Below are 16,043 nucleotides of genomic sequence, written 5' to 3' on the forward strand. Positions count from 1 at the left end.
CTTTTATTTGAAAAATGGATATGCACCTCCTAACCTGTCTTACAAAAACAAAAGGGCCATAAGGTTAAAAGCGAAAAATTTCACAATTATTGATGATGTGCTTTTTAAGCAGAATTATGATTCCATCTTATTAAGATGCCTTGAGAAACCTGAAGCACAAAAGGTTTTGCAGGAGTTACATGATGGACCAGCAGGAGGACATTTTGGAGCTGACACAACAGCTCACAAAATTATTCATGCTGGATACTATTGGCCCACTCTGTTTAGAGATGCCCACGAGTATGTAAGGAAATGCCTCAATTGTCAAACTTCTAGTGGAAGACAACGTAAACCAGCTTTCCCTCTGCAACCAGTCAACATTGAACAACCATTTGAGCAATGGGGATTGGACATCATTGGGGAAATTACTCCACCGTCTTCCAAACAGCATAAGTATATCCATACTGCTACCGATTATTTTACTAAGTGGGTTGAGGAAATTCCTTTGAAGATAGCAAATTCTGAAGCAATCATTGAATTCATAGACCAATTCATCATTACCAGGTTTGGTGTCCCAAATGCTCTTGTTTTTGATAATGCATCCTATTTTTCAGGCAATGCTATGTTTGATTTCGCTATTAAAAGAGGATTTAAATTAAAATATTCTGCTAATTACTATCCCCAGGGTAATGGTTTAGTAGAGTCTACTAATAAAAATCTGATCAAAATCATTAAGCGAACTATTGAACAGAATCATAAAAACTGGCACAAATCCTTAATGTTTGCATTATGGGCTGATAGGATAACACAGAAAGCTTCTATAGGATCTTCTCTGTTCAATCTTGTGTATGGAAAAGAAGCAGTACTACCCACAAATCTTGTTCTTCCTTCTTTAGCCCTAGTACAGTTCATTGAGGAGACTCCTTCTTCTTCTATTCAACTTAGACATGATCAAATTCTAAAACTAGAAGAAGAAAGAGAAAAATCCAGGGTTACTCATGCCAAACATCAGCAAATCATCAAAGCAGCTTTTGATTCAGTCTCATCCGGTTCAAAACAATTCCAAGTCGGTGATTTAGTTCTGAAATGGGACAAAGCCCATGAGGACAAGGGAAAACACACCAAGTTCCAGAAGATGTGGCTTGGACCATTTCAGATCTGTGAGAAGATAGGCCATTCAACCTTCATATTGCAAGATTTATCAGGTTTGAGAGATTCTCTCCCTGTTAATGGCCTTATCTTGAAGAAATTGTTTAATTGAGGAGGTAACCCCTTCTCCTTTTAGTTTGATAGAATTTTGTAGTTTGTAGGATTCTGTTTGGAAAATAATGTTGTAAGGTATCTTCTATTGACCTTTGCTGTGTTTGAAAACTTGATCTACAGAAGTAGTGTAATATTTGCTTTTAAAATAATAAAACTCTTAACCAAAAGGGATAATTTCTAGGAAATTAGGTATCATTGTATTCTGAAACCACATTTCAAGTTTTGTGAACTCCTCTCAAAGTTTAGAAGTATTGTAAATCATTTTCTGTTTTCAAATTGGTCTCAAAAGGTTATCAATATCAAGATAGAAGCTAAACCAATTTCAGCATCTTCAACTCTTACCCTGTCATCCATTTACTCTTAACAAGAAGATTGTTCATCCCATTCACTAAAGTTTATGATTACTCAGAGTGTAATTCTAAAATATCTGATATTAAAGATAAGAGGTCTTATTACAAGCCTGCTTACCATGTTCATAGGAAAATAGTTTAACCGACATTACCAATACTGCATACCAAAACAGGGTAATGGCTTAGAATTATAAGACAAGGGGTCTCATCACGAGCCAGCTTGTTCGGTTAGATTACTACCAGTGAATGGCATTGTCAATAGCTGGCCACCAAACCAGGACAATGGCTTTTTATCTTATCAATAACAGAAAAAGGAAATGCAATACAAAATATGAAAACATGTTTTGAATTCATTCTGTTAATCACACTCTTAATTGGATGGAACAATGGACAATAGCATGGTTAAAAGGTATCCCTGTCGAAACTATAAACGTTTGCTGGCAGCAGAGGCTCTACCTATGACAGAAGAGTTCACTATAAAAGCTAATTTGGAAAAAAAAAATTGTTTTATCATTATAAACCAAATAGAGGCCTATTTAAAACTTAGAATGTATCTATTTTCTTAAAAAAGAGAGGAAATTAGCAAAAATAGATTCATTTTACTTGGAATGCATATATATCTAGTTATATTAGAATTTTCCCCTTTGATTAGAACTCTATTTTGAAAAAGTTTAAGTATTTCTATGCTTTTCAGAGATAACTGGTTCTTCCAGCAAATCGCCAATTGTTGTGCTCTACAACAACCCCCCATTTCATATCATTTTTATTTACAAAATTATCATATGAAATGGGTCCCTTTAGAAGTTAATTGGTATCAATATTGTATTGTTCAAAAAAGGTCCGATAACCAAATGAAAACATTATATAAAAACCTTTTAAAAAAAAAACCCATTTTGATCAAATAAATCAATTCTTAATCATTGCGATAAAGTGATCGCAAGATCGCATATCGCAATGACATAAGGAGCATATGTAAATAACACATTGGTTTCCGCCGATGCGATATCGCTATCGGCGATCGGCAATACTCTATGCACATTTTAAAGAGCGCCCCCAGGTCATACCCCCGATGCGATGCGATATCGCAATCGGCAATCGGCGATACACTATCTATGCACATTGTAATGCCCATTCACCCCGATGCGATGCGATTTCGCTATCGGCGATCGGTGGTATGCTATCCATATGTTTATATAATACCAATTCTCCCGATGCGATGCGATATCGCTATCGGTGATCGGAGTTTCAAAATTGTCAACATAAGGATTTAAGTGTTCCCGACGCCCGATTATGATATAGCGCGGATTTCAAAAAAAGCCGTTAAATGGAGGGATATAATGATCAATTCATATTTAAAGCTTGATCTGTCGAACAATGATTCACCTACGCACAACCGCCAAAACATCTCTAAGCACGCTTAAAGGAATCATTCGGTCAGTTAATGGTATAATGGGCATTTAAGGATTGGCAGGTTTTAAACGGCCATTTAATGAAATTGTAAGATCTTCCCATCTATTGTATCCACGGCCATTTTTAAAGTTAATCTCTCAGCACGCTTTGATCAATATATCTTTCCCATAGTGGATTTTCATTATCATTTCTCTGTGTTACGTTTATTTTCGCCTCTGTGCAGAATTCATCCAAAGGAGAAATCTTAGGCAAGATGGGAAAGAAATCCAAGAAGACCACAGGCGCTTCTGCTGTGCCAGCTGCAGGACAAGCTGTCGCTGACAAGAAGAAGGGATTGATATCTGATACTACATGTTTGGGTCTCGTCAGAACTATTTGGCAAGGTACCTACAACCTGATTGAAGCCGAAGAACCAGCAGCAACCACAGCACAAGCCACTATGGTTTTAACTCGGAAATCTGAGGGTACTCTTAAGGATTTAGCTAACTCCTTCCTTCACCGGATAGCAGCTAGAGAACAAATTCTCCCATACACAGATGTAGTGCGATGGGCAATTGAAGAAATCCCAATCCTGGATAGAACCTTCAGCACCAGAGACGGGAGAATTTTCGGGTCATTCAGGGCGGATGATCTAAGGCAAATGTATCATTTGCCTGAGCCAGAGAAGATATACAATAAGGCGTTCCTGGAGAAATTCGCAAACGAAAATGAAGTTGAATCCGAACCCATCCAGGATTGGAGACAAAATCCGGCAAAGCACAAACATGAGTCTTCTGGTAAGTACTCAGTTGATTCCCTGGCTTCTCCTTATTGCTATGCTGGAATAATGATGTGTAGATTGTGGGGATTGCATGACTCTACTAATTTTACCATAGAAATGGTTCCCCTAATGGAAGTAGCATGCAACAGTGTAATTATGGATTGGGCCACTATTCTCTCAGATAAACTAGCCTCAGCTCTTCTTGAATTTAGGAGTAAGACTCGCGTTTCTGAAAGGATAATTCCCCCATTCTATTACAGTGCCTATATCTTAGATACCTTGTGTTTTAATTCTGAATTTCCTGTGCTCGGCTGGAGGTGGAAGCCACAAGACCCCATGCCTATTCACATATACCATCAGAAATTATGGAAGTCCTCTTATAAGCACCATTTGTACCAAGTCTGCAATGGTTTTATGTTACCTGTTCATTATTCTATTTTTGATAAACCTGCTCCCAAGATTTCTTATCAAGTCGGAATTGACTTAACCTCAATAGGAAGATGGTTCGGGGAGGAGAACTTCACTTATATAAGAATTTTTGGTAGTCAAGCCGAACCTCATGTTCTCCCTTTATACATACCAGATAAACTATTGGCAAGAGAAATCTCTTACCAGATTATGGCTGAGCGTGTTACACAGACTCTCAAGAAAAATAAGAAGTAGGGCTGGCCCTCTTTTCCCTTGAGGTGTGGTGTCTATACTCTGCATGATCTCAAACATGCAGAAAAGGAAGCCACAAAGATCAAATCATTAACTCTGGCGACTCTCCCAAATAGGCCATTTGATCCAAACAAAGTTGCCTATAATGCACTAGAACAGGCCAAATTGTCAAAGTTTGATCATAAGGAAGATATGTTTGACGACCTGTTCTCTTCAGCTGAGACAATAAATCAGGTTAAAGCATTTGCCAAAGTGAAATATAATGATGAAGGGTTGACTGAATTTAATAAACTTAGAGAACAAAGGTTGCAAACTCTGCCTCTAGATTTACTAGCGACAACCCCAGCGACATCGTCAAGTGAGCCTGATCGGCAACAGTCAAAAGAACCTCCAGTTATAACGAAAGAACAAGAGAAGCCACAGGAGGAAAATCGGAAGAGAGAACAGGAGGAAAAGCAGAGAAGGGAGAAAGAAGAAAAGCAGAGAAGAGAAAAAGAGGAAAAGCAGAAGAGAGAGCAGGAAGAAAGGCAGAAGAAGGAGCAGGAAAAAGTGCGGAAGGAGACCCAAGCTGAAAAGGAAAAACAAACCACCATTGATGTCAATATAGATACTCATATTGACCCTAAATTGCTCCAGGAATGGAAGCAATTTGATTCCATTATCAGTGGTTTGGAATGCTCAAAGGACACAGACACTTCAAAGGTAACGGATACACAGGATATCACTTCACCACAGGTTCTAAGTGGAACCAGCGGCCCACCCATTTCTAAAGAGGTAGAGGTAATACCAAAGGACCCCTCCAACCAAATCATTCTGCAGGTAGAAGATATTCCTCCCCTGGATGTTTTCTACAGCCCAAGGCATAAAGCGGTGGTTAAACGACAAAGGAAAAGAAGAAGGACTGATCAACCTTCCCTTTTCCCAGAGCAAACTGTCACGGGCAATGTAGTTTGGAAGGAGGAATTTGACCCCTCCGATGACCTGACAAAACTGTCACAGTATGCAGGATCTTATTCGGCAGCGACAATAGACAAGGCATCGGAGGTAAGCCTTTTACTGAAAACAAAGGATCAGGAGATTTTCTCATTACAGGCACAGCTAAGTGAAGCAAAGCAGAAAGCAGAGCAGGCAGAGCAGCAATTGTTGACGCAACAGCAAATGAACAGTTAACTAACTCAACAATTGCAAGAAGAAAAACAAAGGATTGACCAAAGCGCAATCCAAAAACAGAAAGAATTATCAAAGGCATTGGCACAATTGAAGGCAGCGAACGAGCAAATGATGAAAACAAAAGATGAGCAAATTTCTCAATTATCATCACAGCTCGAGAAAACAAAGGGCGTTCCACAGGTGGCTGAATTTAAAGTAGAAGCATTACAAATAAATACTGCATTAATATCCCAAATTAAGCTTCTGTGTCAACAAATAGCCCAGGCAGAGCCACTATGTGAATTAACGGCATCTATAAGTAAGCAAGTAGACAAGGCCAGGACTGAATTGGATCAAGCTGAAGAAACGATAGCTGCATTTCTCGACTGGAAAGATTCTGACCAAGGACAAGCGGCCAATTTACCCAGGATCTTAGAATCACACAAAGATATACTCTTCACTGAATGGCAGTCCCAGTTAATGAAAGCAGAGAGGGCGGTTTCAAGATGTAAATCAACTTCTAGCAATTTAGTTGAATTGGTCAATAACACTCTCTACTTATCAAACATGATTTCCCAATGCACACCAGGAAAGTTGACAACAATGAAAACGTTGGAGCAATCATGTTATCCAGATCTGGAAGAAAAGGGGAGGTTAATCGCTGGGATTAACAGTTTAACTTGGGACACATATTGGTTCTTCCTGGTAAAGTCGCACACACAGAGAGCCGCCCTCAAGTGCCTAACGGATGCAATCGGGTATATTATCCCCGATATTCAGGATGCCACCTACGCCGCCCAGCTCAGCTCACGCCTCAACAAACCACCTGAAGTAGAGCCAATGCTTGCGATAAGTCAGCTCAGATTTAAAGGCAAGCAGCCTACTTGATGAATCATGCCGCCGACTGCCAAATCGCTGAGGAAAATAGGATCAAGATTTATTGATACCAATTAAGTAGGATTTCTGTTTTATAGATAGGTAGATTAATTAAGTATTTATAGACCCTTTCATTGTTTTGGAAAGGGTCGTAAAGTTTTGTACTTGACTTAAAGACTGAAGTTGCACTATTGTGCTTCAGCCATATTCTTTTATGAAACTGGACCAGTTATTCTAATTTCAACAAGGCAGCTTTTATGCAATTGTGCACTATTGTCTTTGCTTTAAAGTATCTCTGCGTTGAAGGAAGAATTGCAAATAGCGATTGGTATCGAGAGTGTCTAACAGCTCATATGGTATTTTTATCTATGTCTGAATTCATTCTTTTCATATGAATTGTTATTTGATTATCTTTGCTATCATTGAATATATGTATGTGCTTTAACAGCAGTTCTGTATTCTTTCCACTATTGGATGTTTATGGTATGCTTTTATTTTAATCATATATGTATTGATGATATAAATGACAAGTGTAGTAATTTTGCTTTAATCGCTTTGCTTAACTACTTGAGCAAAGTAATCTTTGAATGAATTAGTGTCCATGTCTGTTAGATAGAGTCATCTATATGCCTGTCCATAGACATAGATCATCAAGCGCTACGCTTCAAAATACAATAGTTCCCAGGATAGTTAATAGTTCTTTTATTTTGCTGATAGTTTTAGCTATTCACCTACCATTAGATTAGTCAATCAATCCCCCCACTCATCCCGTTTATTCATTGCTAGGAAACTGGTCCCATTATCCCCAGTTGGAGCCACCATTCCAAACGGAAAAGGAGCTGTACTAAGGTCCGGACCGGGTGGTTATCCCCCAATGTTGTTGCAGCGATTTTCGAGGCCTCAACAGGACTCTCAGTGGTCAAGCTGGGAGGCTGGCTCTTGGAACTATGTAGTGCACAATTCGAGTCAGCTCAAGGTATTCTCTATGTAATTCCAGAGGCCGAGCTAGCGGCTTGAGCCTCTATATTGCACAGTATCAGCTGTGCAAAGTGAGGTCTGGGCAAGGGAAACCCAAATCTTCGCAAGGGGAGTGTGAAAAACAAGTAGATCTAAAAGATAGTGTGAAGCTAAGTAGATGCATGCATGTGAATCAAGTGCATCAATTTATTAAATGAAAGGAAAACAAAGCATGTGAGGAGAGTCGCTGCAACATTGACCATTGGTGCAAAAACAAGAAAAGTCATGTGACACTTGGGAAAGGAAATATATAACTTGAAACAACACTTCTACAAGTTAAAATAAGTTAAAATTCCAGCAACCATGCAGAGAAACAAGTGAAACAACACTCAGACAAGCCAAACAACAAAAAGTGATAGAAAAAGCAGCAAAAGACAACAAAAGAAAAAATCACCCAGAAAAGTGATGACGATCACACTAAAGGCTCCTTGATCTCCTTAGGATTGCTAGAGTTCCAAGCTCAAATGTGAAAATGAGCTCTAGAGGCATTGATTAAATAGATTTGGACAAATTAGGGTTTATGATGTGCATGCCTAAAATAAAGGAAAAAGCAACACTTGGTAGATGTTTCTAAAAATAACGCAAGTTCCTCATTCAGGATACCAAAAATAGACCCCTATTTTTTAAGGATGATTTTTTCTTTTTTTGGGGAAACTCGCCATGCACACTATCAGAAAAGACAGTGTAGTTTTGGGAACTGGGCAACTTTCCATCTCAGTGCACTGTGCATTTTTCAAGCTCGGTGAGGGTTGCGTAATTTTTTGGCTTAGTGTTGGGCTCCTCCATCATGACAACACATTTTCTAATCTCAAGGATCACTTACAGTCAGGAATGTGCAATTCCCAACAGCAAGTCTAGTTTCCCTCAAGAATTGCGCAGTTTCTTGGGGAAGCCCAAAACTGATGTGAGACCAAGTTAGGATATCAGCTTGTGAGTTATAAAATCAACTAAGTGAGATAAAACCAGCCAAACTGAAAATATAAGTCTTAGTCAAAGCACAAATACCTGGATCAGTGCGAGATGAGTTGTTATGGTTAAGAAGGAAGGCTCCAAAATTGAAGCAAATGTAAAATTTTGGAGGGTGGTTGTAGCTTCTACAACAATTTCTTAATTTCTCTAAATGTGTGATCAAGAGCTGCATGTCCTTCTACTTATTCTAGTGTAGAGATAAGTCATGCTGGTCTCTTTTTGGTCTCTGGAATAATGATCGGTTCCACTGGTTCAGAAGGCCCTCCTGGCTCTTCAAGGCATTCTGTAGAACTCAAATGCTCTTCCTTCGAAGCTTCCTGCTTCAATTCATCATAGGAATCCATGTAGACTTCCTTAGACTTCCAATATGGAACTTTTTCATCTAAATTGAAATCTCAACAAACCTCAATCTGTCGTTTCTCTAGAATGTATACTCTATAAGCCTTTGATGATTCATTGTAACCAACAAATATGTCTGTATTTCCTAAAGTTTCAAGCTTGTTCCTTTTATCCTTAGGACATGAATAATATTCTTGAATGTCCAACCTCTTGCTTTCGTCTATAGAATGCTTCTTCAAGAGTCATATCTTCTAAAATTTGATGAGGAGTTCTATTTTGAATGTATATAGTTGTCAATGATGTTTATTCCCATAAGAACAATGACAAATCTTGATCATGCATCATGGCCTTTATAGATTCTTCAATGATCCTGTTATTTTGTTCCACTGCACCATTCTATTGTGGATTATAGGGGACAATCAACTCCCTCTTAATTCCAACTTTCTCGCAGAAAGCAACAAGTTCTTTTGAGGTGTACTCTCCTCCATTATTAGATCTCAAAATGTTGATCTTCTTACCTGTCAAGTTTTCCACTTTAGCCTTGAATTCTTGAAACTTTGTGAAGACTTCATCCTTGGTCTTCCTGAGATAGATCCATGTCTTATAGGAGAAGTCGTAAATAAATGTCACATAGTACAATGAACCTCCAAGCAATCTTACAGACATCAGTCCACATACATCATATTGAATCAAATCTAAAACTTTTTTATATCTATTGTCAGTACTTGGAAATGGTTTCTTGATGTTCTTTAAGTGCACAACCTTTACAAACACCTCCATAATCTATCCATAATTCAGGACACCTAAAACTATTTGATTCAATTTAGGTAATGCTCTATAATGAAGGTTACCATATATTCTATGCCATAGCTCACTTGGATTGATTTCATCATGTACTAGGGCTTGAGTTGGTTGACTCATGAGTCTATATAATATCCCTTCATGGATCACGATTACTCTAGCATTATCTATACTAGAGCCATTGGACCATACAAGTACTTTCCCATCCACAAACGCTGCTCTATCTCCTTTATCTTCTAAACATGAAATAGAGACTAGATTCTTTTTCAAATACGGTACATGTAGAACATTGATGAGATGCACATTGTTACCAGATTCTAGCTCTATGGATGCCTTGTCAACTCCTTTGATTGCACAGTTATGGTTGTCTCCAAGCTCTACCCTTTGGTAAAACCTACTTTCCATCATGCTAGAGATATTTCCACGATATCCAATCATATGTCTTGATGCACCATTATCTACCAGCCACATATCATCATCATCTGTAATAGAACATGTTAGAGCATAAAATTAAAAAAGTATTTATCACCTTTAGGATTCTTTGAATATTCATCTTCAACATCAACTGCAGAAGCATGTTGTTTTCCCTTTCTCTTGTTATTAGTCATTTCAGGACAATCTCTCTTAATGTGTCCAAATTTCTGACAACCATAATCATTTGAATCTTTTACATGTCATTTTCCTTTGGGGAGGAGGAGATATTTTTCCTGACTTCTTGTGTTTAGAACCAAACTTCTTCTTTCCTTTGTTCTTGAAGTGAGTTGCAAGTGCTTGAAAATATTCTTCCTTCTTATCTCTTGACATAAGCCTTGATTCTTCTTGAGCACAAGAGGTTCACAATTGTTCAAATGGAGCTTCCTTCTAGTTACTTATACCTACTACAAATGCATCCCATGAACTAGGTAGGCCATTGAGTGTTGTAGCTACAACTTCATTTATGGAAATAGTTTCTCCAATTGCTTGAATTTGGTCCTTTATTTGAGAAATCCTTATGAAATATGAAGCTACGGTGTCATCATTCATTATCATTACATCACAAAGTTCATTTTTCATGCTCATGGCTTGAACAACATTCTTGATAGTGAATAGATTGGTTAGGGCATCATACATCTTCTTGGAAGTCTCAAGCTTTGTAATGTATGGAATTAGATGATTTTTTATGGAGTCTACGATAATACTCATGGAAGTAATGTAATGCTCCCTAAACTTCTCCTTTCTTGCAATATATATTGGTTTCATAACTTTCCTTATCACAATATCCAAAACTTTGTTCTTTTCAAGAATAAGATCAATCCTAAGTTTCGAAGCTTTGAAGTTTGAGGCTCCTTCCAACTTGTTCGATCTCAATGTAGGGTTTCTTCAAAGGTGAAATCAATGTTCCTTTCTTGACCAAAGCTCTGATACCATGTTTAGTTTCTAAGTGAAATGGAGACTAACACAATATTATATTTTTGAAATATTGATATTTACTTTTGATGTTGATATTCTTTTAAATTATTCGAGTATATCATTCAACAATTATACTTTAGAAATTCAACCATTAAAAAACAGTAGAACAATAGAGATAACAATGCACAAAGAGAAGACAATATTTGTTGTGGGAAAACCCTCCAAGGGGAAAACCCAACAACCTTTTCAATAGAGAAATTCATTCATTCAACAAGAGACACACCTATACCTATGTTCAAACCTGGTCAACCATCCAAAGTCAAGCCTCTCAATATGATCTAGAATTTTGCTCTACCTGATCTGACCCAAAATTTAGGTCCCCGTGTAGCTAATAGTTACCCCAAAATTTTGGCCCCTGCAACTACACATAATTTTAGTCCCCTAACCAGAAGAAGAAGAAGAGACTCTCCACACGTGCAGGCTTGAGAGAGAGAGAGAAAGAGAGTCAATTCATCTTCTTTTTCATCCTCCTTGTCCTTCTTGACCTTTACGAGGATGCCCAAAAATTGTCTTCACAAGAGAGTGTGAATTGGTTCCAAGAGAATGATATTGAGCTACCTTTATAGAGCGATCTACTGGGGCAAATGGGTGTGTCATTTTTCCTCGCTCGACTTAACTTGGAGGGAGGTGACTTGACAACTTTGGAGCCAAAATTTTCAAATTTTCAAATTCAAATTTTCTTCTTTTAAAAGTCACAATGGGACTTTAACACAAAATATGTATGAGACTATAATTTAAAATGCTTTGCAATAATCGATAAAAATACATTAAGTCACCAAATATACAATATGAAGATCGAGATAGTTACAAATTCAACACAAGGTTCTCCCACAAAATAGGAAGGAAGTGTGCACTTGTGGATAAGTTCCCTAGACAATAGGAAGTGCACATTACTCGAAAGGGAAAAGGCCATGTTACTACCTAGTTAATGTCCAATCACTACCACATACCATTATGCATGGTGCCCCTACTAGATATAGACATACTATAAATAGTAAGTGTTAAAAATAGTACGATCACTTGAAGGGTAGAAAATGTAGGTTAGATAAGGTTAGGTAATGTGCATGTACACAAACACCTCCTTGAAGCACAATTGAAATGTGTGTTAGATATGATTCCCATCAATTTTGAACCATCTTAGGTACTCAAGTACAAACATATATGCAAAACAAAGATATGAGGCCTAACAATTTGAAGTCATGCTAGGTATTCATCTTTAATAAATTTTATGAAAAACAAAATATGAAAAAGGTGAGATAAGAGTGAAACCCCAACAACAAGCAACCCCCCTTCCCCCCCCCCCCACCACAAAAAAAAAAAAAAAATGCATATTATGTGTACTATGAAGTTGTTATGAAGGACATAGTAGCTAATCAACAACCCGATCATGGATCTATATTTAGATCTTAACTATCCCATCATGTGATAATCCTTTGGATACTAGTTGAACATCATGCTTACTTACAATAATTGTGAGTGCTCATCAAGTACCAAAAAGTTGAATTCTAGGTCTTTTTGTCTCGCCAGTTTCACTCGTGGTTCAATAGTTACCTATAAAGTATGATGTGCCCTCCATGGCTTACGAGCTAGATCTGTAATAGGTTTTTGATGGTATTCTAAATAATATTTTTAAATTTCACCAAAAATCTATTCCAAGAGTCTAAAAAACATCTCAAATATTTTCCTCAAAAGGACGTAAAAACAATGCAATTGGTTCCTCCTAGAGTATATGCAATGAACCTTCCTCAAACTTGTTATTTGATTTTCCTTTGTTTCCTTCATGTGCATGGGTCACAAGAGAAACATAATTCTATTTAGGAATGAAACTAGATAAGGTATGCAACCTACAATTATTATTCACCTCCCCAATTGCAACTTTAGAACCATCTATCATCTTGGAAATTATCACAGAATCTATAGTGAACTCAACTTGTTTTCTTATACCTAAGTGTGTAATTTAGTAGATAAAGAGTAGACTCATGGAGAACTTCAAAGCATGTAACAAATTTTGAAAGCTTCCATAATCAATGTACACTCTTCCTTCTCTGCACACTCTCATAAGAGTTTTATATCCTATCAACATGGGATATCCAGTGCAAGGTATCAAGGAAGAAAAGGAATGTTTTGATGTAGTCATATGACTAGATGAACCTAATTTTAATATCCATCTATCTGATGATAAATCAATCATAGTCAAAACATGACCCTTACATTGATCCCTTGGATGATATTCTTCAATATTCACCTTGATATGATTTGGTATTAAATATATTATGTTGTGTTCCTAAAGTACTTTTACCATAAGATCAATGGTCTTCACCATATAATACCTCATCAAATTCAATCCTTTATTAGATAGTTTCACTTTTGTCTCTCATTCTTTCCTCCCTTGAGATTTTAATTCTCCTTAGTGGAAGCAATTCTTTCTCCATCTAAGTGATCAAGATCCATTATTCTCCTTCTAACTATCATCCTTCACTATAACCTCATGGGAATTGAATGACTTTAGAGACCCCATGTGAATTAACCTCTATAGTTCTTGAATCACTGATTCCATAAATTTATCCAAAGAGGAAATCTTCCAATCTCTACCCCTGAAGAGTTTAGTAGTGTGGAAAGAAGAAACGAATATTGAATACTCTTTTAAAGAAATAAAATAATTAATTTCTCTTCCTTTCTCTAAATGTCAAAATATTTTACCTATTGAAGAAAAGTCTTAAACCTAGTGAAGAAGACATGTATGGTATCTAAGTTGATTGAGATCAAATAAATGAGATCATTCTCCAATAAATGTCCTCTCAACTCATCCAATGTGCCAAATAAAACCTCCAACTTTGTCCATACCTCATTCGGAGTCTTACAAGAATTAAGGTGAAAATATAGCTCTAAGGAAATGGACAAGAATGATATCCCATAAGTCTCATCCATATTTTTTAAGTGCTCTGATTTTTTTACAACTAAATTCGTTCCAACTTAAGTACCTATAGTGATCCTATAAATCTCTTTTGCAATAAAATTAGAATATTGGGCTTCCAAACAAACTAGATGAATGGAGTAACAATCACACTAATAGTTATATCATCCATCCTCTTTGGGATGTTCAACCATTGTCGACCTACAATAATATGAATATATTTCTCACAAATTCCTTTAGTCCTCTATGTCGAATCCAAGATAATACTGAGAGAGAGGGGGTGAATTAGTGTTATATAATTTTTAAAAATCTTTAAGATCTTTAAGTCATTACTAATAAACCATGCAAGAAAAACATAAATAAAATAGTACACACAAGGGGGTGAATCAGTATTACACAATTTTTAACAATCTTTAAGATTTCTAAGGTATTACTAATAAACCACACAACAACACCATAAATAAAATAGTACACATATGTATCATGAGACATACATATTTACGTGGATACCCATATGGGAGAAAACTATGAAATGATTTATTCTTTATATACGAATGTAGGCACCAACCAAAAGGATACACCCATCCCTCGATATTTACAAGCATCAACCTAAAGGAGACACTTATCCCCTAATTTATTGGAACCAACCTGAAGGAGACACCTATCCCCTAATTTACAAACATTAAGTTGAAGGAGACACCTATCCCCTAATTTACAAACATTAAGTTGAAGGAGACACCTATCTCCTGATTTACAGTCACCAGCATGAATGAGACTTCAATCCCATGATTTATAGGCAACACCATGATCTTCCTATCAGATCCCTCTTTCATAAAATTTTCAAACTTAGATTCATAGGAATCCAAATTAATTCTTACACACTCACATTTATTGTATCTCTGATATTCATTCCTTTACCTCAGTAGTGATCCAATATTTCATGAATTCTTCGACCACACTACATTTCACTGCATTTCATTTTTTGCTCACCACACTGGCTCAAATCTCACATTGCATGTCCTCAACTCGCACACTCTTCTTCTCTCAACTTAGCTTCACATTTTGTTGCAACTTAGATATGCATTCTTATTTGTTCTAGTCTTTGCTTCCACACATTTAGCACTGTTACGACACTTCACACTGCCACATGTTTTGCTCAAGCTTCCTTTTCTTTAGTGGGCATTGTTATTTCTATGACTATACAAATACTGTGCGACAACGACTTAGGTCAAGGGTTGTCACTCTCATCCCTAACCTCTCTATTCTAGTTGTCTCCCAACAGCAGGCTATGGGGGGTAGTCCTTATGAAAGGAGGAAATGAGAGACAATTTGGCAACCAACGAGTCCAAGAGACATGATTGAATGGCCTAACCACTTGGTTGATTTGGAAAGTTTAGAGATTCGATTAGATTTAGATGTGATACCAGTGCCTTATGGAGTCAACTTACTTGCTTTTAGATCAATTAAATACCAAATGACAGGATGAACAACCGCTACTTAAATTTTATATACCTTATATGCTATGCAAATCCTAGAATCTAGGTGTGATGCAAGAACCTTGATTTCTTTTAATTATATTCCTATTCTAGATGTATCCTCCCTCTTAACTATTTTTAAGCTAGTTTCTAGAGTAGGTTGTGAGAAATAGGCCAAGGGGAAGCAAGTAAAGGCTTCATTAACATACCTCCCCTTAGATACTAACCACCCAGTGCCTCTAGTTTTGCAGAGGTTGTGGCTCCGACGACTGCAAGGTCACCGTGTTAACCACTAAAGAGGTGCCAGGATCCTCAAGCTAGATGAGAAAGGTGTTCATATCTTTCTATCAACCAAACTTATGCTTGGAAGTAAATTATTAAATGCAATACTAGTCTTAGAATGATATGAAATATGGATGAGTGGTCTTAAGGTGAGATTACTTAATTTGTTAAGTACTTAATGACAATGATTCTAAATTTTAAAAAATAAGGTACTTAAACAATAAAAGAATAAAATCTAAACCACAAGAGAAAGTGTTCAATATTAACAGTGCTAGAGAAATGTGGCAATAATATAAATAGACGATTGCTCAAAGACAAGATTATTGTTACTTAAGATAATTAACAATCTC

The sequence above is a fragment of the Pinus tabuliformis genome, chromosome X (genome assembly GCF_031772625.1).
Source record: "Pinus tabuliformis cultivar Carrire ecotype Pingquan chromosome X, CPIR1, whole genome shotgun sequence".
Lineage (NCBI taxonomy): Eukaryota > Viridiplantae > Streptophyta > Pinopsida > Pinales > Pinaceae > Pinus > Pinus tabuliformis.